The sequence below is a fragment of the Piliocolobus tephrosceles genome, chromosome 3 (genome assembly GCF_002776525.5).
Source record: "Piliocolobus tephrosceles isolate RC106 chromosome 3, ASM277652v3, whole genome shotgun sequence".
Classification (NCBI taxonomy): domain Eukaryota; kingdom Metazoa; phylum Chordata; class Mammalia; order Primates; family Cercopithecidae; genus Piliocolobus; species Piliocolobus tephrosceles.
This window is the reverse complement of record NC_045436.1, coordinates 50,160,585-50,184,137: the sequence shown is the minus strand read 5'-3', so window position 1 is coordinate 50,184,137 and position 23,553 is coordinate 50,160,585. Positions and strand designations below refer to the sequence as shown.

General features: G+C 40.2%; 1 protein-coding gene and 1 non-coding gene across 2 annotated transcripts in view; both read left to right on the top strand.

Annotated features, from left to right (window-relative positions):
* NAA15 (N-alpha-acetyltransferase 15, NatA auxiliary subunit) overlaps window positions 1-23,553 on the top strand; it is a 91,510-nt gene that overhangs the window by 2,558 nt on the left and 65,399 nt on the right. The gene's annotated exons all lie outside the window — the stretch shown is intronic.
* LOC111551951 lies at window positions 15,038-15,146 on the top strand. Its single transcript, XR_002734510.1, has one exon. It is a non-coding gene; the product is annotated as a U6 spliceosomal RNA (small nuclear RNA).

The window sequence follows — 23,553 nt, the reverse complement described above, 5'->3', positions numbered from 1 at the left end:
TTCATTATTAAACATTGATACAATCCACCAGTCTTATTCACATATCCCCAGTTTACTTGTACATGTGTGTGAGTGCTCGCGCACGCAGGTGCAGTCATCCCTTGGTATCTGTCGGGGGTTGATTTCAGGATCCCGCGAGATTCCAAAATTTGCAGGTGTTTGAGTCCTTTATATAAAGTGGTGTAGTATTTGCATATAACCTATGCAGATCACCTGTACACTTTAAATATCTCTAGATTACTTATAATACCTAATGCAATATTAATGTTATATAGTTATACTGTATTTTTAAAATTTGTATTTTTTGTTATGCTTTTTAAAAATAGTTTTTACCTATGGATGCAGACACCAAGGATAATGAGAGCTGACTGTATTTACTTCTGTGCAGTGTTATCCTATGTAGAGATTGCACCACTACAATGAGGCTACAGAACAGTTCCCTCAGTCCAAAGTACCCCTCTGTTGCCCTTTTAGAACCACATCCATCATCTGTCCCACCCCACTCCCATCCCCTCTCGCTGCAGGCTCCAGCAATCAGTACATGTCCTCTATTTGTATAATTTTGCCATTCCCAGTGTGTTTACTAAAAATAATCATACAGTATACAACTTTTTGGGTTTAGAGATAGAGTCTTCCTCTGTTGCCCAGGCTGGAGTGTAGTGACTGTTTATAGGCTCTATCAATAGGGCACTGTAACCTCAAACTACTGGGCTCAAGCACTCCTCCCTCTTCAGCCTCTGGAGTAGCTGGGATCACTACAGGGCTACTACATCCAGCTAATAGTTTATTCCTTTTTATTGCCAAGTAGTATTCCATGATACGGATGTACCACAGTGTGTTTAACCATCCATAGAATAGCAATTTTTGATTAAACATCTTAAATATTTTTTTTGTGGTAGTGTTAGTGGGGCAAAACCTGTAAGTTCATTGCTAAAATCACAGTGCTGTATATCTGTTGATAAGTTATATGTGAGAGAAATGTGAAAATCACTAAATGAAAGAAAAGTAAAGGAGCTAAAATGTCTTTATTGTTCTCATACGTTAGGAATGAAGAAAGTATTACTGACCAAAAGGATAGTATTGGTTTTTTGAAATTGCTTCAGTTTCTTGAGATTCAATAGTAAGTTAGTGCTTTTGATTTTAAGATTTTTTTTTTTTTGCCCTGATAAAGGAAACGTTGGACTTTTAATGTGATGTGTGTGCTGTATGTAATCAAGTGTTGCTAGGTTGGTAACTTCTTTTTTTTTTTTCTGAGACGGAGTTTCACTCTTGTTGCCCAGGCTGGAGGGCAATGGCGTGATCTCGGCTCACTGAAACCTCTGCCTCCTGGGTTCAAGCAATTCTGCCTCAGCCTCCCGAGTAGCTGGAATTACAGGCATGTGCCACCACGCCTGGCTAATTTTGTATTTTTAGTAGAGATGGGGTTTCTCCATGTTGGTCAGGCTCGTCTCAAACTCCCAACCTCAAGTTATCCAACTGCTTTGGCCTCCCAAAATGCTGGGATTGCAGGCCTGAGCCACTGTTCCTGGCCACGTGGTAACTTTTTAAATCATTCCTGCAGCATTCAACTTTTGAGCTGCTACTTTGTTAGTTGTACTGTACTTGTTATGATAAACTTATGTAGTAAATGCAGTTAGTTTGTATTTCAAAATAAACACTTTTTTTCCCTTAATTTTTTCATGGAAACCTGGTTTACACATAAGTTTGCAAAAATTTTAGAATTTCTGCAGCGGATTTGCCTGGCTTGATCTAGTCTAGTTGATTTCTAAAATTCAGGTTTTTTTTTGTATATTTTTCCCTTTTTTTTCCCGATATTACTCTACCGTTTTCTGACTAAAGCATGGTCATAAGTTAGTCAAAATGCTTGCATAGTGTTTCTTGCTGATAATTTGTCTAGAAAAAGGACAGGGTGAATTTAATGTGACATATACTATGTAAGAGTTTATTTTATTTTATTTGTTTGTTTGAGACAGAGTTTTGCTCTGTTGCCCAGGTTGGAGTGCAGTGGTGTGATTTTGGCTCACTGCAACCGCTACCTCCTGGGTTCATGCCTCAGCCTCCCAAGTAGCTGGGATTACAGGCGTCTGCCACCACACTCGGCTAACATTTTTTTGTATTTTTAGTAGAGATGGGGTTTCACCATGTTAGCCAGGCTGGTCTTGAACTAGTGACCTCAAGTGTTCTGCCCGTTTCGGCCTCCCAAAGTTCTGGGATTACAAGTATGAGCCACTGCGCCCGGCCCTATGTAAGAGTTTAAGGAAGACTTGTGTTTGCCAGATGCTGTTTTTTTGTTTTGTTTTGTATTTATAAACTGTTTTAACTTATTTGGAAAATTAAGTCATTAGAAAATTGTGGCCTTTGCCTACTGTTGATGCTATTTGTTTATCTAAAAGTTTGAGGATGTTACCAGATTTTTACACCACTTTGTTAGGATCTAGGTGAGGTTGCCAGGGTAGAACGAAATCCACACCTTATATTTTAACCCACTTGGAAAAGGTGGACATACCCTAATTCCTTTCAATCAAGTGTTGGTAGGTTGGTTGCTGTTGCTGCTGCTTCCTTGTTTCTTTTTTGCTCTTCAAATGTTAATGTCAGTTATAAGAAAAATTTAAGTTGGGAATAGTTAAAATATTGTACATCAATAAATATAGTTTTGGACCTTAGCCTGAATGATTTATATTGTTAGTTATAAGTGTTAAAGGATAGAATTTTATTTTAATTTTTTTATTATACTTTAAGTTCTAGAGTATGTGTGCACAACGTGCAGCTTTGTTACATACGTATACGTGTGCCATGTTGGTGTTCTGCACCCATTAACTTGTCATTTACATTAGGTATATCTCCTAATGCTATCCCTCCCCGCTCCCCGCACCCCAGGACAGGCCCCAGTGTATGATGTTCCCCACCCTGTATCCAAATGTTCTCATTGTTCAGTTCCCACCTATGAGTGAGAACATGCAGTGTTTGGTTTTTAACGGACAGAATTTTTCTTTCCTAGAAAAGTGGTGAGAGAAGTTAAAATAGCATTTTGATTATGTTTGTGATTTGTCACTATTTGCCAGGTAAAATGAGAAATCTACCATTTGCCAGGCTCTGCTCTAGGTGCTTTAGAATAGCACTGCACAGTAGAATTTTCTGTGATGATGGAAATATTTGTTATCTGCTTTAATACGACAGCCATTGGCCATGTGTAGGTTTGTTTTTTGTTGTACTTAAGACAGGGTCTAATTCTATCACACAGGCTGGAGTGCAGTGGTTTGATCATGGCTCACTGCAACCTCCACCTCCTGGGTTCAAACTGTCTTCCCAGCTCAGTCTCCCAAGTAGCTGTGACTACAGGCGTGCCACCATGTCTGGCTATTTTCGTATTTTTGGTAGAGACGGGGTTTCGCCATGTTGGCCAGGCTAGTCTTGAACTCCTGGGATCAAGCAGTCCTCCTGCCTCGGCCTCCCAAAGTGCTGAGATTACAAGTGTGAGCTACTGTGCCTGGCCTGGCCACATGTAATTATTGCACACTTGAAATATGGCTAGTACAACTGAGGAAATGAATTTTTAATTAATCTTAATTTAAATTCAAATAGTCACATGTGGTGAATGGTTACCATTTTGGACACAACATGCTTTATTTAGAGTCCTTTCTTAATTCTCAAAACTTTTCAAGGTGGGGACATTTTTATTAAGCAAACAGACTGAGATTAAGCTAGTGTTAGTTATAGTCTGGACTAAAACTTTTTTTTCTTTTCAGGGCACTTAACATCACACACCTGCCTAGTGTTTAACTATTTAGGGGAGGAGTATAGGAGGAGAGTGAGGGAATTCTTTGTTAGGCAAAAGAGTAGTAATACTTATTAGGCGGCTGCATATGTTGTATAATAGGTAAATTATTATTATTATTTTTTTGGGACAGAGTCTCCCTCTGTCGCCCAGGCTGGAGTGCAATGGCGCGATCTTGGCTCACTGCAAGCTCCGCCTCTGCCTCATGCCATTCTCCTGCCTCAGCCTCCCAAGTAGCTAGGACTACAGGGACCCGCCACCACGCCTGGCTAATTTTTTGTATTTTTAGTAGAGACAGGGTTTCACCATGTTAGCCAGGATGGTCTCAATCTCCTGACCTTGTGATCCCCCCGCCTTAGCCTCCCAAAGTGCTGGGATTACAGTCTTGAGCCACTGCGCCTGGCCCATTGTATAATAGGTAAATTATTTTATGTGATTTATTTTCTCTGGGAAAGTTGCTGTTTCTGCTAGTTAATGATACTTAGTTTAGCTTTAGTTGCTGATGAAATTTAGATTAGGAATTGTTAGCAAGTAGGTGTCCATATGCACATGAAAGGTTAACTGATTAAATTTCTTTGTGACAGAATTCCACTTTTGCAACTAAGAGTGGACAATAACTTTGAAATTGGTTTTAATATACTTTTGCTTGTACTTTGTATATTTAGAATATAACAAAAAAATCAAAAAATGGAAACAAAGTTTGGTCTGTTCTGAAATCCCTTTCTGAACATAGTAGTTAATCATAAGTTTATTTATTTTTTTGAGATGGAATCTCGCTCTTGTTGTCCAGGCTGGAGTACAGTGGTTCGATCTCGGCTCACTGCAACCTCCGGCTCACTGCAACATCCGGCTCCCAGGTTCGAGTGATTCTCCTGCCTCAGCTTCCCCAGTAGCTGGGATTACAGGTGTCCACCACCATGCCCGGCTAAGTTTTCTATTTTTAGTAGAGACGGGGTTTCTCCATGTTGGCCAGGCCGGTCTCAAACTGCTCAGCTCGGGTGATCCACCCACCTCAGCCTCCCAACTGCTGGGATTACAGGCGTGAGCCACCACGCCCTGCTGCCAGTCATAAGTTTAAACTAGGATAAATTATTCCTTAAAAGTATACCAGAAAACAAAATGCAGTTTTGCTATTTTATATATGTATATATAATGTGTATATAATTATTATAAAAATTACAAAATAATTTTTCTGTAAAAATCTAGTGAGGGTCGGGCATGGTAACTCAGGCTTGTAATCCCAGCACTTTGGGAGGCTGAGGCAGGTGGATGACCTGAGGTCAGGGGTTCGAGACCAGACTGGCCAACATGGTGAAACCCCGTCTCTACTAGAAGTACAAAAATTAGCCAGGCGTGGTGGCAGGCACCTGTGATCCCAACTGCTTGGGAGGCTGAGGCAGGAGAATCGCTTGAACCCAGGATGTGGAGGTTGCAGTGAGCCGAGATCGTGCCATTGCACTCCAGCCTGGGGGACGAGAGTGAAACTTCGTCTCAAAAAAAAAAAAACAAAAAAAAGACTAGTGAGAAGTGAAAATCTTTTAATAATGTGGTAAATTTATTCTTTGCTTGCTTTTTAAATTTGTATTTGTGTGTGTGTGCATGTGCGTGTGTGCACATATGCGCGTGGGACCAGAATTTCACTATGTTGCCCAGGCTAGTCCTGAGCTCAAGTGATCCTCCTGCTTCAGCCTCGCAAGTAGCTGAGATTATGGTACATGCTACTGCGCCTGGCCTGTTTGCTTACTTTTTAATTTTTGTATTTCTGGAATGAGATGTAGTATGAATGAAGAAATAAATATATGTTTTTGTTTTAAACTGACAGCGTATATTTTTATTTTTATTTTTTATTTTATTTTTATTTTTTTTGAGACGGAGTGTCGCTGTCACCCAGGCTGGAGTACAGTGGCGGGATCTCAGCTCACTGCAAGCTCCGCCTCCCGGGTTCACGCTATTCTCCTGTCTCAGCCTTCGGAGTAGCTGGGACTACAGGCGCTGGCCACCACGCCCGGCTAGTTTTTGTATTTTTTAGTAGAGACGGGGTTTCACCGTGTTAGCCAGGATGGTCTCGATCTCCTGACCTCGTGATCCGCCCGTCTTGGCCTCCCAAAGTGCTGGGATTACAGGCTTGAGCCACCGCGCCCGGCCTGACAGCATATATTTTTAAAATTCTGTATTGTGTTAGAAACCTGAAATGTTTCAAAAAATGATTCTTTTGCGTCAAGAGAGTGGGTTAAAAATACTTGTTTGTGCAGAGTGACCGCAGTTCAGTTTTCAATAGTAGTAGATAGACAACACTATATTTTCAGAAAAGCAGACTAAAGCTTAAAAGGGAACTGAATTTAATATTCCATTCTTTAGATGTGTCAAAGTGTTGAAGTCCTGGGTCATTATTGGGGCTCAAACTAGTTATTTGATGATAATAGAATTGCCATCCAAACTATTGAAGCGCTGCTTAAAGAACAGTTTCCAGAGAAGCAGGCATGGTGCTCGGTGTGATTGGGGGACTGGAGAGATACTGTCCAGCTGGCCTCAACTGAAGGGATCTCTCTCCTTAGTGTGCAGTCTTGTATCTTTTAATATTTCTGCTTCTGACAATGCAGTTCTGACAGCATTGATTCAATATATCTTCTTTCTTCATAAAGGCGTTTTTGGACATAAAAAGCTAGGTCATATAAAGGGTCATATATATGCAAAGGACTGTTGAGAATTTTCTCCCCCAGATACCTGTGTGACTCATTTTTCTTATTTGTTTTAGGACTTCTGCTCACGTGTCCTTTATTTATTTTTGATTTTAAATTTTATTTTTATTATTTTTTGAGACAGGGTTTACCTCTGTCACCCAGCCTGGCATGCAGTGCCACAATTTTAGTTTACTGCAACCTCCGCCTCCTGAGTTCAAGCGATTCTCCTGCCTCAGCTTCCTGAGTAGCTGGGATTCCAGGTGCTTGCCACCAGGCCTGGCTAATTTTTGTACTTTTAGTACAGACTGGGTTTCACCATGTTGGCCAGGCTGGTCTCAAACTCCAGACTTCAGGTGATCCACCTGCCTCGGCCTCTCAAAATGCTGGGATTACAGGTGTGAGCCACCATGCCTGGCCTAATTTTTTTAATTTTTTTTTTTTTGAGACAAGGTCTCACTCTGTTGCCCAGGCTGGAGGTCTGGAGTGCAGTAGTGTGATCTTGGCCCACTGCAACGTCCGCCTCCTAGGTTGAAGCGATTCTCCCACCTTAACCTTCCGGGCAGCTGGGACTACAGGCACATGCCACCATGCCCAGCTAAACAGGTGTCCTTTAAATGTTATTTAGAGGCCTTCCTTGGCTAGCAGTCAGTCCTTCTCACCTTATTTTCTTATTTCTTACTTTATTCTCATTTATCAGCTTCTTACATTTACTTGTATATTTATCACATATTTTCCACAATTAAAATGTAGGTTTTATGAAGATAAGGATGTCTGCTAATGGCTCTATTCGCATTAGTTAAAATGATGTACCATAGTAGATGTTTAATAAATATTTGTTATGTGGAGTGTGAAAACAGTGATTACAGGGCAAGAGAGAAAGATCTTTGGATTGTGTGCTTGCATAAATATTTGGAAAATGGAGTTAAGCTGGGTTTTAGCATTATAGAGTACATTATTATATGAAGTAATTGTAGGATATTGGGCAGAGCCTGTATTATGTGGTAAGACTTTGAAGTTTAATTTATGAATGAATTATAGTATTTGTTTACATAGTCTTTCTTTCATCACAAAAGCGTAATAAGAGGAAAATTTTATTATTGTTTCTTTGGTTTTGGCATTGGAGGATAAATGGTATCAGGATTAAATGAGTTGGTTGTGAGGAGCCTGCTGCTGTATTAGAATCTTCAGATAGTAGGACTCAGTCATATGTCATTTCATAGAGCTTTACAACTGATTCTGACACGAAGTCAGGGTTGACGATCACTATATATGATATTAAGAAATGGACCTGTTATAAAATTTAAAATATAAAATGTTGAAGAGCTGGGCACAGGGGTGCGTGCCAGTTACTCAGGAGTCTGAGGCAGCAAGATTTGGGTGAGCCCACGAGTTCAAGGCTATAGTTTGTGAGTATTGCCCCTGTGAATTGCTACTGCACTCCAGCCTGGGCACCATAGTGAAATTCCATCTCTTTAAAAAAAATTAGAAGGAAAATAATTGTAGTGTAGAGTTGCTTTGTGTTTTTCAGAAAATTTAAAAATCAAGTTTAATTCTTGGTATGCTGAGAAGCTGATGTGGAAGAGAGAACAAGTCACTTAACAGTGAGCTTAGCCAGCAATCAGCATTCATATCTAAATACAAGTTTGCGCTCTATTTATAGGCAATATACTGTTGAGGAGACAAACGTAAGATTCTTAGTGAAAAATGATTGTGAAAAGGATGTCAGTTGCCAATTCTGATAGTAAGAAGGGTGAGTGAAGAGGCTTAAATTCAGTGATAGTTATCAGTGTAAATGTTAGGGCGAGGAAGGCATTTTATGCTGTGGTTGTATTCTTTTGGAAATTTCCCTGAAATGTCAGCTGTAGGCTTAAACATCTAAGTTGTTTTATGATACGTGCTGTACAAACTTGTATTAAAGTTGTAACTTTAAGAACACTAGTCTAACTTGTTGCATGTGGTTTTTTCCCTCCTAGGTAAGATAGGAAATTATATTGTTCGCTACTTAATGTGGCATTAAAATAATCCCTTACACTTTTAATTTAATTAAAGCAATCTTTCCTTTCCTGGTTATTTAGAAGTAAAATAGCTTATAATCCCAGTGCTTTGGGAGGCCAGTGTGGAAGATCTCTTGAAGCCAGGAGTTCGAGACCAGCCTGGGCAACATAGCAAGGCTCTGTCTCTGTAAAAAATAAAAAAGTTACCTGGGTATGGTGGTGGTGCAAACCTGTAGTCCCAGCTACTTGGGAGGCTGAGGTGGAGGACTGCTTGAGCTCATTGCAGTTCGAGACTGCAGTGAGCTATCATCATGCCGATGCACTCCAGCCTGGGTGACAGAATGAGACCTTGTCTGGGGGGAAAAAAAAGTAAAATAAAAATTGCAGTGTAAGAATTAAATGATGGACAGGTTGATGTTTTTGTTATCTGATGGGCTCTACTGCACTTTCTTTGGTTAGTATAATATGAGCAAATCTTCAGTTGAAATAATATGAAATTTCTACTAAAACACCTTGGGGAAATAATATTATTTGAAGCCAGTAATATTTTTAATCTTAAAGATTCCATTTGATTTTATTACTGAGGAGATTGTGTAAACATTCCTGAGTGGCATCTATAAGAGTTGTTTTATCTGATTACATAAAAGGAGAAGTGAAAGTTTGCTTTTAAAAACAATAGACCTAGGGAAAAAAAGCCTGGCCTTGGTTGGTTGTCCGCTTTTACACATGGTTGCTGTTCAAATACTTTTTTTTCCTCTCACAATAAAATGGCTTACACTTAAAATGGGACTCTATTTTTCAGAGAGAAGTCATTGGGTAGTACAAGATTACATTTAATTATCAATGCTTGAGGACCAAGTCAGAATTTTTAAGAAGGAGAACATTAAGCAGAGCAGTATTTATTTAGTATCTATTTTGAGCCAGATTTTATGCTCGACTTTTTACTTGTTAGCTGATACAAAGGATACAAAGTTTGTGACACTCCCTTAAGGAAATTGTAGGTATAGCCAATACTAAATGACTACATTGTTACAGTATATTTCTTTCTTTCTTTTTATTTTTTGAGACGGAGTTTCACTCTTGTTGTCCAGGCTGGAGTGCAATGGTGGCGCTATCTTGGTTCACCGCAACCTCCGCCTCCCTGGTTCAAGTGATTCTCTTGCCTCAGCCTCCAGAATAGCTGGGATTACAGGCATGTGCCACCATGCCCGGCTAATTTTGTATTTTTAGTAGAGACAGGGTTTCTCCATGGGTTGGCCTCTAACTCCCAACCTCAGGTGATCTGCCCGCCTCAGCCTCCCAAAGTGCTGGCATTACAGGTGTGAGCCACCACACCTGGCCTTTTACAGTATATTTCTAAATGCTTTGTATACAGGTAATTCCACTGTATCGGGATATAGAGATTCCTGAAAGTCTCTGCGCTTTGCAGAGTCATGCAATAAAAACCACAGGGCTTATGGGAAAAATGAGGGTGGCCACAACGTTAAAAAACGTTATTAGTGACAGATTAAAAACAAAGATAAGAACTTAAAATGGTAGTACTGTTTTACATATGTTAAATGGTTAACAAATACATAATACTATGATGTAAATATTGCACTTTACTTTGGAAAAGACAGTGCTTGTTTGCAGAAGTGGGCATCTGAAGGATTACAGTTTGTGAATCATTGTGAGGTGGAGAAAGGCAGGTTGTCTGAAATCTGATGGAAAGTTGTAACATCACATGTGGATGGGTGTGGCTCATTGTGGCTCACAGCATACAAGGGGAACTGAGGTAGTTGAGGTGTGTGTCTGAGTGCTGCTGTGTATGCCTATGAGACTTGTTTTGGCTAGGTGCTGTTTTCTGTGTTCATCTAGATTTTCTAACAGATGAAAGTCACAGAAGCAAACATGAAATTTAAAATGCTCAAAATGCTCCCCATCAATTGTGTTGGAGCCAATGTGTGTTTTCAAAACAAGCATTATAACAGAATTTAACTGTACATGATTTCACTTAGAGTTGTAGAGATCATATATCCTGTGTTTGAGTAGTTCTTAACTCTGAAGTATGGCTGTTTACCAAGAGCCCTGGTCTTACGTCTAGTACCTGAGATAGTGCCACATTCTTTGCCATCTTAGGTTGCCACTGCCACTAAATGAAAACCAAGGAGACTTAAGCATCTTCCAAATTTTTGTTTGTTAGGGAAACTTTTTTGTTGAGATGGAGTCTTGCTCTGTTGCCAGACTGGAGTGCAGTCGCATGATCTTGGCTCACCTCAATCTCCGCCTTCCAGGTTCAAACAATTCTCCTGCCTCAGCCTCCCAAATAGCTGGGATTACAGGTGTGTGCCACCACGCCCAGCAGATTTTTGTATTTTTAGTATAAAAGGGGTTTCCCCATGTTGGCCACGATGGTCTCAATCTCTTGACTTTGTGACACTCCCTTAAGGAAATCGTAAGTATAGCCAATACTATAGAATCATCTAGTAGATTCCTCAGAAATGCTTGTGGAACAATTTCTTAAATTTTTACTTGTTTAAATTGTTTCCTATATCCTTGATATTTGAAGGACAGCTTGGCTGGATATAAAATATTTGGTTCACATCCGTCACTTGTCCTCTCTCTTCTATATGTATGACTTTTGTTTGATTCTTCGAAATATTTCTTGTGCCTTGGCCTCCCAAAGTGCTGGGAATACAGGCATGAGCCACTGCACCCAGCCTAGGGAAGTTTTATTTTATTTTATTTCATTTTATTTTATTTTTTGAGATGGAGTCTCGCTCTGTCTCCCAGGCTGGAGTGCAGTGGCGCGATCTCGGCTCACTGCAAGCTCCACCTCAGCCTAGGGAAGCTTCTGATAGAGGCTAATTCATTTTAAAGATTTCTGTGGGGAGTCTAAGTGACATTTTAAAACCCAGGAAATAGGCCAGGGACGATGGCTCACGCTTGTAATCTCAGTGCTTTGAGAGGCAGAGGTGGGAGGATCACTTGAGCCCAGGAGTTCTAGGCCAGCCTGGGCAGCATGGCGAAACCCTATCTGTACAAAAATACAAAAATTAGCCAGGTGTGGTGGTGCGCTCCTGTAATCCCAGCTACTTGGCAGGCTGAGGTAGGGGACTGCTTGAGCCTGGCAGGTCCAGGCTTCAGTGAGCAGTGTTCATGCCACTGCACTCCAGCCAGAGTGACAGAGTGAGACCACGTCTCCTCAACAACAGTAGCAACAACAAAGCCTCGGCAAATCTGAGTAAAAGAGAAAAGCAGTACTTTTCTAAACTACCTCACAGAGTAGGTAGTGAGATACGTATACAAGTGCATGGCAAATGGTAAAGCATGTGTATTATTAGTACTTGTTCTTTTGTAGATGTAATCTGTTTTAAACCTTAGCTTTTTCACTGAATTTGATCTCATCTTTGGTTTATGTTATATTTACTCTGGGTCTTGTATTCTGTTTGATGTTTTTATTTGCTTTATTTTTTATTTTTTACTTAAGAGAATTTATATTTTTGTTAGCTACCTTTATGTATACCTTTAAAACCCCTCTTAGTCTCCCCCGCTTTTTTTACATTTAGGTTTCTTCCATTTGGTTTATCAGCTTTAAATTAGAACCATTTAGTTTCATTTTCTTATGTGTGAGGTCTTATTCCAGTTTTTTTTTTTTCTGTCTCTTTTCCTGTGATTTTTTGAAGTTATATTTACTTTGTGAGAGTATGTCATTTTACATACTGTTCTTCCTCATCAATACCTTTGTTTTAAATTTAGTGCTACAATATTGTTAAAGATTTACAGATCTTTTCTTGAAGTTCTCAATCACTTCTTGGTTGGATAAAGCTCATCATCTAGTAGATTCCTCAGGAATGCTTGTGGAACAATTTCTTAAATTTTTACATGTTTAAATTGTTTCCTATATCCTTGATATTTGAAGGACAGCTTGGCTGGATGTAAAATATTTGATTCACATCCATCACCTGTCCTCTCTCTTCTGTATGTATGACTTTTCTTTGATTCTTGAAATATTTCTTGAAAATATTATCCTGCTTGTATCTTGCTTGTGTTACTAATGCCAAACTGATTTTATTTCTTAATATATGACTTGGTTTTTTTCTTAGACATTCAATAAATTTTCTTGAGTTACAGTTTTGAGTATTGGTATTTCTGTTCTATTTCATTCTTCAGTAATCTTTGACTATTGAATCTTATTTGCCTCTCTTTTTTTTTTTTTTTTTTTCAAGATGGAGTCTGGCTCTGTTGCCCAGGTTAGAGGGGAGTGGTGCCATCTCAGCTCCACCTCCCAGGTTCAAGCGATTCTCCTGCCTCAGCTTCCCAAGTAGCTGGGGTTACAAGCATGCGCCACTATGCCCGGCCGATATTTGTATTTTTAGTAGAGACAGGGTTTCACCATGTTGGTCAGACTGGTCTCGAACTCCTGACCTCAAGTGATCCACCTGCCTTCTCCTCCCAGAGTGCTGGGATTACAGGTGTGAGCCACCGCACCTGTCCTCTCTCTTCTATATGTATGACTTTTCTTTGACTGTCTTCACCTCCATTTCTTTTTCATTATGTGAAAGCATTCCTATTTTCTATCTCTTTAGATCATATCTGTTCCATCTGTTCCCTCTAGGGCATCTTTTGTAATTTAGTCTTCATTTAAGTTCAGTTTGTTCATGTTTTACAAGTTCCTGTTATTTATCTACTCTGTTTAAAATTTTGAGTTTCTCATTTGAGGCGTTCTTTTATGTCTGCATTTGTTATTTAATTACTTTAAATTTGCGATGGATATGGTGATATTAATCTTTCCTCTGTAAGTGTTTTTGGTGTATTTTCTTCTGCCCAAGTATTTTACTTTTTATTTCTTATAAGTAATTTGGTATGAATGCTGAGTCCTTTTTTCTGTTCAGGTTGTTTGTGCTGGATTTTACTGTATCAACAATATTGTTATCTTATTTTGTCTTATTTTGGTGATGGGGTTAGGGTGGCCTTCTCAGTCTCTTAGTTCAAGAGCACTCTGATTTGAGTGAAGTATAGTTTTAAAAATAAATTAACACCTACCCCCCTCCCCGTCCCGCAACCCCCGCCATAGTTCTGTCTTGTTTTAGTAGGCCATTTATGCTCTGGTCACTTCCTTTTTTCCCTTTATCATCAACCCTCCAAATGACACCTCCTTCTCTCCCAGAAACTGTGCCTTGCTAAAACTGTTGCCTTTGATCTTACGTACTTTCTAAGTGTATTATTTTTGACTTCCCAGTACCATTGCTCTCACTGTCATGTCTCAGATGAGCTGTCAGTACTTTCTCTCAGATGGGGCCCTCTCCTGATGGTAAATCCTCGGTCATATTACATGTAATTCAGTTACCACTAGGACCCTGCTATATTGCTCTTCTGGACAGTTCCCATTGAAGCTTCTGGTCTTCAATGTTTATGCTCTTACATGTAAATTGGAGTTTTTAGTCATTTCATCTCCTTATAATGCTGTGGGGTCAGCTATGGATGATTTTATTTGCTTTTATTCTTGGCCTATATGGTTTTTATGAGGATTTGTGGAGTGTGTGGAAATTGGAGGATGGTGGACCGGGCACAGTTGCTCACACCTGTAATCCCAGGTGTAAGCAGGGAGGCCGAGGCAGGCAGATCATGAGGTCAAGAGTTCGAGACCAGCCTGGCCAACATAGTGAAACCCGTCTCTACTAAGAATACAAAAATTAGCCGGGTGTGGTGGCACGTGCCTGCAATCCCAGCTACTTGGAAGGCTGAGGCAGGAGAATCACTTGAACCCAGGAGGCGGAGGTTGGAGTGAGCCGAGATCATGCCACTGCACTCCAGCCTGGGTGACAGAGCAAGACACTGTCTCGGGGGGGAAAAAAAAAGCAAACCCAAATTAGAGGATGGCCATTAACCTGTAGGGGACTTAATCCTTGTTTTTTATGTGCTATACTTGAAAATATTTGTGTTTGCTTTAAAATAATTTGCAGTTTAGGTTTTATATAATTGGATAATTGGTTATACTTCTGTTTCTGTGTCCCACCGCATTGTTCTCTCTTCAAACTCTCTTGGAAGTATTTGTCATGGAAATAACTATGAGGTTATATTTTATAGCTGTCTGTCAATCATGTATATAATCCTTGTTTTGCAGATTTCTACTCTTATCAAGCAGGAGTCCGAAATGCCCCTTTAATGTTCTTTCTTCAAGTGACATAATTTCATGCTACAAAACAAATGAAATATAAAATCTGGCACATTTTATGATACATTAACAAGAGTTTAGTATTCAGAAAGCGGATGGTGATTGTTAACACTCAATTTTGCTTGCTAGTAAGACCATATATGTAATTTTCACTTCTGGGTCCAAAACTTTCAAAGATACAGACCAGTGACACCCTAATGCTTGTACTCCACAAAAATATTGGTGTAAAGTTCCTACAGATCTTTCTTGTCTTTTTTATTCTGAGACTACGTATTTATTACCTTTATAATATTGAGATGCTTTTTTTGTGTGAAGTACACCAAAAATTTTTTAATGGCTTATTTGGAAAAATAAAAATTTAGCAATTCCATTTCAGTTTCCCAGTTTGTTTTTTTTTGAAACACTATTATACTATTTTTTAAAATATAGAGTGCTTCTTTGGCAGCACATATACTAAAACTGGAACAGTACAGAGAGGATTATTAACATGGCCCTTGCGCAAGGATGACATGCAAATTCATGAAACGTTCCATATTTTTAAAAATATACAAAAATTAAGTAAAATATAGAAACATGGTAACAATATTACATCATCTTCATAGAGTGGTCTAAAATGTCAAAGGAGGCTGGGCATGGTGGCTCACACCTGTAATCCCAGCACTTCTGGAGGCTGAGATGTGCTGATCACTTGAGGTCAGGAGTTCAAGACCAGCCTGGCTAACATAGCGAAACCCCGTCTCTACAAAAAATACAAAAATTAGCCTGGTGTGGTGGCATGTGCCTGTAATCTCAGCTACCTGGGAGGCCGAGGCAGCAGAATCGCTTAAACCCAGGAGGTGGGGGTTGCAGTGAGCCGAGATCGTACCACTGTACTCCAGCCTAGGCAACAGACTGAGACTCCATCTCAAAAAACAAACAAACAAAAAACAACAAAAAAACCCCCTAAAACTTTCATATATGGAACAGCTAAAAGAACAAAGCTGTTTAGCTTGAATAAAAGAAAACAGAATTCTTACAGAGTTACTCTTATCCAGTTATAGGGCGATAATTTGGATCAGTATATCTAAAAACATTTTTGTAGGCTGGGTGCTGTGGCTCACACCTGTCATCCCAGCACTTTGGGAGGCCAAGGCAGGTGGATCAGCTGAGGTCAGGAGTTTGAGACCAGGCTGGCCAACATGGTGAAACCCCATCTCTACTGAAAATACAAAAATTAACTGGGCATGGTGGTGCACGCCTGTAATTCCAGCTATTCAGGAGGCTGAGGCAGGAGAATCATTTAAACCCGAGAGGTGGGGGTTGCAGTGAGCTGAGATCACACCACTGCCCTCTAGCCTGGCTAAATTTTGTATTTCTAGTAGAGATGGGGTTTCAGCACGTTGGCCAGGCTGGTCTCAAGCTCCTGACCTTGTGATCCACCCACCTTGGCCTCCCAAAGTGCTGGGATTACAGGCGTGAGCCACCGTACCTGGCCAAAAGTTGTATTTCTTTTATTTTTGCTTTATTTATTTATTTAGAGACAGGTGCTCACTGTTGCCCACACTGCACTATAGTGACATGGTCATGGCTCACTGTAGCTTCAATGTCGCAGGCTCAAGCAGTCCTTCCACCTCAGCCTCGTGGGCGGCTGGGATTACAGGTGTGCACCACCATGCCTGGAGAATTCTGTATTTTTAGTAGAGATGGGGTTTTGCCATGTTGCCAGGCTGGTCTTGAACTCCTGGGCTCAAGCAGTCTGCCCATCGTGGCCTCCCAAAGTGCTGAGATTGCAGGCGTGAGCCACCACACCCAGCCAAGTTCTATTTCTTAATATTGTGGGTTTCAGTTGCCATGATCTCATGATATGGTGTTTCAGCTCAGCTGTGGTGCTGATGCACTGTGCCTAACCACTGAGAATGTCTCTGTCTGGAATTCCTCTTACAACAGGTTCCTAAAGCTCTGTTTGTTTCTTTAAACATCTTTCTCTGTGTTTTTCAGATTGGATAAATTTTATTGCACACTAATACTTTTCCTGTTACCTTCTTTCTGTTTTTGAGTCCATACAGTGAGGTATTTTCTCCTTAAAAAAATTGCTTCAAAGTGTTCACTGTTGCTTCCTTGAGCATTTTTATGGCACTGAATAGAAAGTCTTAGATATCTCTTTCATCTTTGCCTTGGTATCTGTTTCTTTTCCCAGGCAAGTTGAGACTTTCCTCTTTGCGTACTATTTTATTAGACCCTGGATCTTACTTAAATCCCGTGGAAAATGTTGATAACTTTGTTTTAGCGATTTGGTTAGGTTCAAGCTTCAAGTACCAACTCCTCTTTGGGATGTTGTTCTAATATCAGTTTATTTTTCAGCATCTTTGCAGTCCTGGCCGGGCATGGTGGTTCATACTTGTAATCTCAGCACTTTGGGAGGCTGAGGCAGGTGGATCATGAGGTCAGGAGATCGAGACCATCCTGGCTAACATGGTGAAACCCCGTCTCTACTAAAAAAATACAAAAAAATTAGCTGGGCGTGGTGGTGGGCGCCTGTAGTCCTAGCTACTCAGGAGGCTGAGTTAGGAGAATGGCGCAAACCTGAGAGGCGGAGCTTGCAGTGAGCCGAGATCGCCTCACCGCACTCCAGCCTGGGCAACAGAGCGAGACTCCATCTCCAAAAAAAAAAAACAACATCTTTGCAGCCCTATTTGGGTCTGTTCCATCTATGTGCCGCCTCATAGCCAGTCTGGTGCCTGGACAGAGTATATGTTAGTTCAGTTTTCAAAGTCTTTAATATTGTGAGTAGGGTCATATTCTTGCATGTATAGGTTAGCAGGCAAACCTAGGGATTCATAAACAACTTTGTGGTATTGCTTTTCCCAGTGCTTTCTCTGTGATCTTTCTGAATGTCTCCCCAGGTTATTTATTTATTTATTTTTGTTTTGAGACAGAGTCTCGCTGTGTCGCCGAGGCTGGAGTGCAGTGGTGCGATCTTGGCTGACTGCAACTCTGCCTCCTGGGTTTAAGTGATTCTCCTGCCTCTGTCTCCTGAGTAGCTGGTACTACAAGCGCACACCACCACACCTGGCTAATTTTTGTATTTTTAATAGAGACGGGGTTTTACCGTGTTGGGCAGGCTGGTCTTGAACTCCTCAGGTGATCCACCCGCCTTGGCCACCCAAAGTGTTGGGATTATACGTGTGAGCCACCGCGCCCGGCCTCGCTGGTATTTTTTGAGACTGGGTCTCATCGTGTTGCCCAGGCTGATCTTGAACTTCTAGCTTCAAGCAGTCCTCCTGCCTGGGCCTCCCAAAGTGTTGAGGTTATTGGTGGGAGCCACCTCGCCCAGCCACCTCTTTTTATCCTCTGGCTAGAAAGCTGGGCCTTTAATAAGCTATTCTGTGACTGTGTCTGTCTAGAGATTTATTCATTGTTTTGATCTTCTCAAAGAACCAACTTTTGATTTCACAAATTTCTTCTGTTTTTCTTATTTTTTTGTATTTTTTTTTTTTTTTTTGCCAAAGGCAAGTATTTCTGAATTTTTTCTGTTTAATTGATTCTGTTTTTATTATTTGCTTCTGCTTATGTTGGGTTTAATTTTTCTAATTTCTTAAGGTGACATCTATTAAAAATTTCCATTTTAAAAATAGTTTCCATTTCTTCATTGAGATTTTCTGTTTCTTCTTAAAAAAAAATTCATAGCCTTTTACTTATTTTTTTGTAGAGATGGGTCTCACTGTGTTTCCCACACTAGTCTCAAACTCCTGGCCTCAAGTGATCCTCCTGCCTCAGCCTTCAGAAGCACTGGGATTACAAACTTGAGCCGTGGTGCCTGGCCCTTATTTGTTTTTTTTTTCTGAGACGGAGTCTCACTTCGTTGCCCAGGCTGGAGTGCAGTGGCACAATCTCTGCTCACTGCAAGCTCTGCCTCCCGGGTTCATGCCATTCTCCTGCCTCAGCCTCCTAAGTAGCTGGGACTACAGGCGCCCCCACCATGCCCAGCTAATTTTTGTTTTTTGTATTTTTAGTAGAGATAGGGTTTCACCGTGTTAGCCAGGTTGGTCTCAATCTCCTGAGCTGGTGATCTGCCCGCCTCAGCCTCCCAAAGTGCTGGGATTACAGGTGGGAGCCACCGCGCCCGGCCCCATTATTTTTCTGTTGCATTTTTGTTTTACTTTAAATCCTTTGGTGTTAGATAATAGTAATTTTTAAAGTCTCAGCTACTTCCGTCATTGTTATTAATATTTCTGACTTTTTTTTTTTTTCTTTCTCCTGTAGGTCATGGGTTAGTTTCCTGCTTGGAATTTATAGTAATTTTCCTCCCATAATTTTGCGTAATATGGATCCTAGGATATTTAGTGTCTGGATCCTCTTGCCTTTCTTAATAGAGTTTTGTTTTGGCAGACAGTTAATTTGCTTGTTTATCAGCTTCTTCTTTTTGAGACTTATTTTTAAGTCTTAATAAAGATGGGTTGATATGGTTTGGCTGTGTCCCCACCCAGATCTTATCTTGAATTCCCACGTGTTGTGGGAGGGACCTGGTAGGAGGTAATTGAATCATGGGGGCAGGTCTTTCCTGTGCTGTTCTCATGATAGTGAATGAGTCTTGTGAGACCTGATGATTTTAAAAAGGGGAGTTTCCCTGCCCAAGCTCTCTTCTCTGGTCTGCTGCCATGTAAGACATGGCTTTCATCTTCCGCCATGATTGTGAGGCTTCTCCAGCCTCATGGAACTGTAAGTCCAATAAACCTCTTTGTTTTGTAAATTGCCCAGTCTCATGTATGTCTTTGTTAGCAGCACGAAAATGGACTAATACACAGGTCTAGATTAATCTTATTCCTAAGGTGTGAGCTTTCTGGATCTCTGCTGAATTCTGCAGTCTTTAACATAGTCTCTTAACTTAATACTTGGAATTCAAATGTCTGCCAGCCATGCATGAGCACCAATAGTTGTTACGCTCATGCTACTTGGTAATTGTTCTTTGCCCAGCTTTCATAGACCTTTGCTGTGTACCTGTTCAGCTTACAGTGTGTGTGTGTGTGTGTGTGTGTATTTTTTTTTTTTTTTGAGATGGGGTCTTGCTCTGTTGCCCAGCCTGGAGTGCAATGGGGCAATTTTGGCTCACTGCAACCTCCATCTCCTGAGTTCAAGCAATTCTTGTGCCTTAGCCTCCCGAGTAGCTGGGATTACAGGCATGCACCACCATGCTTGGCTAATTTTCACATTTTTAATAGAGACGAGTTTCACTGTGTTGGCCTGGTTGGTCTTGAACTCCTGACCTCAAGTGACCCGCCCACCTTGTCCTCCCAAAGCACTGGGATTGCAGGCATGAGCCAGGGCTCCCAGCCTCAGCTTAGTATTTGATGGAGGATTCCTGTGGCAGATTTCTTTTTTTCTTTTTGGATGAAATTTTGCCCTTGTTACCCAGGCTAGAGTGCAGTGGTGTGATCTTGGCTCACTGTCACCTCCATCTCCTGGGTTCAAGCGATTCTCCTGCCTTAGCCTCCTGAGGAGCTGGAATTATAGGCGCCCGCCACCACACCTGGCTAATTGTTGTATTTTTAGTAGAGATGTGGTTTCACCATGTTGGCCAGGCTGGTCTCGAACTCCCAAACTCAGGTGATCCACCTTGGCCTTGGCCTCCCAAAGTTCTAGGATTACAGGCACGTGTCACTGTGCCTGGCTAAGTTTTGTATTTTTAGTAGAGACGGGGTTTTGCCATGTTGGCCAGACTGGTTTTGAACTCCTGACCTCAAGTGATTTGCCTGCCTCAGCCTCCCTAAGTGCTGGGATTACAGGCGTGAGCCACCGTGTCCAACTCCTGTGGCAGATTTCTGAATCCTCTTCTGTATATAGGTCTCTCTAGCACCCTACCCCATAAATTCCAGGCGTCCCAGCAGTTTCTGATTCTCATATCTACTCAGGTCAGTGAGACTGCTAAGCTCTGTTTAGGTCCCCCACCCACACACCCACACACCCACACCTCTTACACCTATTCTGCAGTCTGGAAGATGCTTCTAAACAGAAATAGGGATTTTCTTGGAATTTACCCTGCTTATCTTCTGAAACCATAGTCCTGTATTGGCTTTTGTCCAATAGCTGAAAACCAGCTATTTTATGTTTACTTTCCAGTTTTATAGTTGCTGGGAACTTCATCTAGTGTCAGTTATTCTTATACATTTGGGAGCAGAAGTCTCAGAGGGTATGGTGCCAGAATTTAGCACATGCGACTTTATTATCTGTTAGAACCATTCAGTCGCTTTTTTTTTTTGAGGAAGGTCTTACTGTGTTGCCCAAGCTATAGTGCAGCAGCCTTGTCCTCCCAGATTCGAGCAATCCTCCCACCTCAGCCTCCCCAGTAGCTGAGACTACAGGGGTGTGCCACCAGGCCCAGCTAAGTTTTGTATTTTTTGTAGAGACAGGATTTCACTATGTTTCCCAGGTTTGTCTGGAACTCCTGCTCAAGCAATCTGCCCACCTCCACCTCCCAAAGTGCTGCAATTACAGGCGTCAGCCCAGCCCAGTCTGTTTTAATTATATCCTGGTTTGCTTCTTTGCTTCATTGTTTCTGTAGCACAGTGTTAATATTTTAAATGTTAATTCCTGGTGAAAAACAATAGCCTATATTATTATTCTAGTATTTTTTAAACTATTACATTAGATTTTGAACTAAAATATGCAGGTGTTATAGGTAGGAGGACAAATAGATAGTCTGGCATTCCTTTCATAGCAAGGGAAATCCTTATTCACAGTTTTGAAATTTCAAGAACTCCCCAAACACAAGAATTTCAGATGAGGGAATGCAGACCTGTATTCTGTTCAATGCAATGATTCTTCCGTGGAGAGCTGAAAATGTCTGTCTACTGTCATTTTATAAAACCTGTTTTAAGTGAATTGAATGTAAAACATATGTTGAAAGTATACTGTATGTAGTATTTTGCATTTCACTTTCCCTAAATAAAAGTAAAGTAAGTTCCCTAAAAAGTTAGTTTAGGGCTGGGCGCAGTGGCTCACGCCTGTCATCTCAGCACTTTGGGAGGCCGAGGTAGGGGAGTTCAATATCACCAGAGGTTGGGAGTTCAAGACCAGCCTGGCCAACATCCAAATTGGATATTTTTTGTTACTTCTTCCTTTCTATTCTCATTTGTAATAAGTGACCTACTATAGAATTAGTGCTTTTGGTGAAAAAAATTGAGATCTATTTACTTAAATGCATGTTGGTTGTTGAGGAGAAATGAATTATTAGTTATTTGGAGGGGCATGCCATTCTGAATTATTTTTAAAGCTCACGTTGACAGGAGATAATTGAAATGCAGCTCACGTTGACAGGAGATAATTAAAATAATGGCATTGAATATGATTTCAATAAGGACATAGCTGAATTTCATTAATTGAGAACATAATCGTTAGGGTCTAAAATTTAGTTACTATTCTAAGTATGATAAAGTAAAAAGCTAAGTGCTATAATATAAACATATCTCATTCAAAGAGAGGGTCTTTAGTTTTTCATTTTCATCAGTTATTTGGAGGGGATTATCTAGTTTAATTTTGTGTGTTCACTTCTCACTTTATTTTTGACATTTTTATTGTCCATTTGATTATAAGACTGAGTAAACAATGTAACAGTTGAATTTGTTGATTAGAAGATCTTTTAAAAGATAAAAATTTTGGCATTAATAACCTTTATGTTAACATTTAATGTAATTTCTGTATGTGATGGAAAGAGCTTTTAACCAGGAGTCAGAGAGCCTAAATTATAGTCTTAAATTTTGCCACTAGCTAGTTATGTAATGTGGGTAAGTTACTTGTTTTCTAAATTTTACCTCTACAATAAGGATTAAACCTTTTGTGCTTATAGGATTATCATGCTGATTAAATGTTATCGAGAAGTCTCTGAAAAACATACCATAAACAAATAAAGATATTTCCAGTCACACCACCAAAAATACCAACTGGAATCCTGAATATTTAAAAAATTGGCTATGCAAAATAAAGTTACATTGTGCGTGTCAAGTAAGAATATCAATTTTATTTATTTTTTAAGAGACAGTATATTGTTCTGTCGCTTAGGTTGGAGTGCAGTGTTGCCATCACGGCTCACTGCAGCCTTAGACTCTGGGGCTCAAACCATCCTCCTGCCTCAGCTTCATGAGTAGCGGGGACTACAGGCATGCCACCATGCCCAGTTAATTTTTAATTTTTTTGTAGAGATAGTGGGTCTCAAACTCCCGCCTCAAGCGATCCTCTCACCTCAGCCTCCCAAAATATTGGGATTACAGGTGTGAGCCACCATGCTCAGCCGTTGTCTGTTTTTATATGCTAGTTTGAATTATATTTGTATAGGTTCACATTTGTATTGTAGTATAGTAAACTATTCCGTAAGTTTTGGGTGAAAACTTTCTTATTAAAATCAGAATGTTTAATAGCAGTTGCAATGAGATTATGGGTTGATTTTCTTTTTTCTTTTTTTTAAAGCTTTCTACAATGGCTGTTACTTGTGTTAGCAGTTTTACCTTTTTTTGTAAAATGTTCTAGGCACTAGATTAGGGAAGTAGTTGTTATGGTTGTGTATCTGTATTGTCTGGTTTCAGATTCTTTTTTCATCACTTAATAGCAGTGTGACCTTGGCCAAATTATATAACCTCCTGGACCTCAGTTATCTCATGTAAAATGAAGATAGTAAGACTACCCGCTTCATATCATTGTTAAGATTAAATAAATTTTCCCTGTGTAACACTTAGCACAGTGCCTGGGACTCAGTAAATGCTAATTAAATATTAGCTGTTATTATTGCTGAGTGTTTTACATGTCTTTTTCTCATGATTGCTCTCCATGATTTAAAGATTCTTTTGGATACTCAGCAAAGTACCAAATAAGATTATAGAATTAAAGTCTAGAGTCACTGTTTAAAACCAGAGCTATTTGATTCCAAAGGCGGCCCTTTTCACTACTTCGTTAATTCCTCAAAGTAAATTTTTCAGT